Here is a 3,987-nt window from a genome sequence, read left to right on the forward strand (position 1 = left end):
GTTTGTTAGTGAATTGATTTTTGAACATTACGATAAATTTTTGAACCTTACTTGACATTGTGAATTGATTGTTACTGGAGCATAGAAATCATATGATAAATTCTATATATGTTGCTATTATAAGAATGATCATGATGCCCTCATGTCCATATTTTATTTTTAACGACACCTCTATCTCTAAACATGTGGACATATTTTTCGATTTCGGCTTCCGCTTGAGGACAAGCGAGGTCTAAGCTTGGGGGAGTTGATACGTCCATTTTGCATCATGCTTTTATGTCGATATTTATTGCATTATGGGCTGTTATTACACGTTATATCTCATTACGTATGGCTATTCTCTCTTATTTTGCAAGGTTTACCATGAAGAGGGGGCATGCCGGTAGCTGGAATTCTGGCTGGAAAAGGAGCAAACGTTGGAAACCTATTATGCACAACCCCAAAAGTCCCGAAACTCCACGAAACATATTCTTGGATTTAATAAGAATTTCCGAGTGAAAGAAATACACCAGGGGGCCCACACCCTGTCCAGGAGGGAGGAGCCCCCCCTATAGGGCGCGCCCCCTATCTCCTGGGCCCCCTTGTGGGCCTCCGGTGTCCATCTTCTGCTATATCATCGTTTTTACCCTGGAAAAAAATCGTTGGCAAGCTTACGGGACAAAACTCCGCCGCCACGAGGTGGAACCTTGGCGGAACCAATCTAGGGCTCCGGCGGAGCTGTTCTGTCGGGGACACTTCCCTCCGGGAGGGGGAAATCATCACCAACGATCCTCTCATCGGGAGAGGGTCAATCTCCATCAACATCTTCACCAGCACCTTCTCCTGTCAAAACCCTAGTTCATCTCGCCCCGTGTCTCGTGGGCCCCTCGAGCACCCCCCGACCGACTTCTTTCGCCAATATAAGTCCACGTACCCTAAAAACATCAACAACAAAGATAGATTGGGAGTTCCACCGCCGCAAGCCTCTGTAGCCATTAAAAACCTCTCGGGAGTCCGTTCCGGCACCCTGCCGGAGAGGGAACCCATCACCGGTGGCTATCTTCATCATCCCGGCGCTATCCATGACGAGGAGGGAGTAGTTCACCCTCGGGGCTGAGGGTATGTACCAGTAGCTATGTGTTTGATCTCTCTCTCTCATGTTCTCTCTCGTGTTCCCTCTATGGCACGATCTTGATGTATCGCGAGCTTTGCTATTATAGTTGGATCTTATGATGTTTCTCCCCCTCTACTCTCTTGTAATGGATTGAGTTTTCCCTTTGAAGTTATCTTATCGGATTGGGTCTTTAATGATTTGAGAACACTTGATGTATGTCTTGCCGTGTTTATCTGTGGAGACAATGGGATATCATGTGCCACTTGATGTATGTTTTGGTGACCAACTTGCAGGTTCCGCCCATGAACCTATGCATAGGGTTGGCACATGTTTTCGTCTTGACTCTCCGGTAGAAACTTTGGGGCACTCTTTGAAGTACTTTGTGTTGGTTGAATAGATGAATCTGAGATTGTGTGATGCATATCGTATAATCATGCCCACGGATACTTGAGGTGACAATGGAGTATCTAGGTGACATTAGGGTTTTGGTTGATTTGTGTCTTAAGGTGTTATTCTAGTATGAACTCTATGATAGATTGAGCGGAAAGAATAGCTTCATGTTATTTTACTACGAACTCTTAAATAGATAGAACAGAAAGGATAACTTTGAGGTGGTTTCGTACCCTACCATAATCTCTTCGTTTGTTCTCCGCTATTAGTGTCTTTGGAGTGACTCTTTGGTGCATGTTGAGGGATTGTTATATGATCTATCTATGTTATTATTGTTGATAGAACTTGCACTAGTGAAAGTATGAACCCTAGGCCTCGTTTCCTACCATTGCAATACCGTTTACGCTCACTTTTATCGCTTGCTACCTTGCTGTTTTTATAATTTCAGATTACAAATACCTTTATCTACCATCCATATTGCACTTGTATCACCATCTCTTCGCCGAACTAGTGCACCTATACAATTTGCCATTGTATTAGGTGTGTTGGGGACACAAGACTCTTTGTTATTTGGTTGCAGGGTTGTTTGAGAGAGACCATCTTCATCCTACGCCTCCCACAGATTGATAAACCTTAGGTCATCCACTTGAGGGAAATTTGCTACTGTCCTACAAGCCTGTGCACTTGCAGGCCCAACAACGTTTACAAGAAGAAGGTTGTGTAGTAGACACCAGCTGCCACTTAACCAGCATATACTTCCGCTTGTTATCAGTTGCATTCCAATAGAAAGCACCCCCGTGCTTGTCAAAACTAGCATGAATGCCAGCCGATAATAGATAGAAACCCATAAGGAACATAGGGAGGGATGAAAGACAGGCGTTAATGAGAGCAACTTTGCCAGCATTGGTGTTATATCTCCCGCGCCATGGAAGAACCTTGTTTCCCACCTTAGAGACAGCCGGAGCAAAGTCCTTAGCATGAAGCATGACAGGAGAAATTGGAAGTCCCAGATATTTGAAGGGGAAGGAACCCAAGGAGCAGTTTAACAACCTAGCCACTCTCAAGGCTTCCGAATCATCAACACCAGTAACTAGGACCTCACTTTTGGAAAAGTTAATCTTCAGGCCTGAGACCGCCTCAAAACATAACATGATGAATTTAAGGTTGGCTAAGCAAGCATCATTCAATTCAACCATAATGATAGTATCATCAGCGTATTGCAAGTGAGTGACCCCATCAGGGAATAAGTGGGAGACCACCGGCAAGATATGACCATACGGGGCCGCCCTAGAGAGAATGCAGGAGAAGGCATCAGCCATAAAGTTGAATAGCACAGGAGAAGCAGGATCCCCTTGACGAAGGCCTCTGCCATTAGCAAAAAAGGGATCAAGAAGCCGTCCGGCCCGGAAGCGACATTCAGGTTAGCAGAATTCACGACATCCCAGATTTCCTGATTGGAGAGGGGAACCATCAACGTGTCATTCTCTTCGACCATAATTTTCAAACTATGGTTCCAAAGGGTAGGAGAAATGGAAAAGCCCGACGGAGGTTTGGCCCCTAACAATGAAGAAAAGAATTCCACCATGTGAGATAAAATTACAGATTGGTCTGAAGAACACACTCCATTGATAACCAGGCTGTTAATACCACAACGTCTCCTCCTACCGTTCGCGATGGCAAAGAAATAAGCCGTGGGGGAGTCACCTTTGAGAGTCCAGTTAAGCGTGCCCCGCTGGCGCCAGTAAATCTCAGCCTGATGATGCAACTGCATCAAGGCGGCCTCAAGGTTATATCGCACTGACCATCCATCGTCAGATAGCCCAGAGGAATCAGCCGCAAGATCGAGAGCCAAGATTTGGGCTTCAAGGAAATCTTTGGAGCGACGTTCCTCAGCAGCTACATTACGAGACCAACCTCTAAGAAATTTGTGCAAGTTGTACGAACAAGAATGCCAGTCGTCTAAAGGACCAAAGGAACGAACGTTAGAGGAAAGAAGAAGGGAGACCTTCGAGGCCAACATATCAATAAAACCTTCGACAAGCAGCCATGAAGCGTCAAATTGGAATCTAGCAGGGGGTCTAAGTTGGGTCATTCCATCGTCAAGAAGAAGAGGGGTATGGTCAGATCCCACGATTCACTTAGCAATGAGGGAGGCCCGAGGAAATAAAGAATCCCACCTGGGACACATGAACACTCTATCAAGAACAGATCTAATCGGGTTGGCCAGGTGGTTGGACCAAGTGAAGCGGGCTCCAACTCTAGGGAGCTCACGGATGGCGTTGGTGCTGATAAAGTCATTAAAGGCATTAGCCAAAGGCCAAGAGAAGTTATCATTACTTTTATCAGAAGGAAAGCGGAGGAGGTTGAAGTCACCACCGATAACCATCGGTAGGTTGCAAGACTCGATCTTCACAGAAAGCTCATTTAGAAATAAGGACGACATCGAATGATCAGCCGGCCCATACACCATAATAAACTCCCACAAAGAATTAAGGGCTTTGTGA

Source organism: Triticum dicoccoides, chromosome 6B, assembly GCF_002162155.2.
Source record: "Triticum dicoccoides isolate Atlit2015 ecotype Zavitan chromosome 6B, WEW_v2.0, whole genome shotgun sequence".
Lineage (NCBI taxonomy): Eukaryota > Viridiplantae > Streptophyta > Magnoliopsida > Poales > Poaceae > Triticum > Triticum dicoccoides.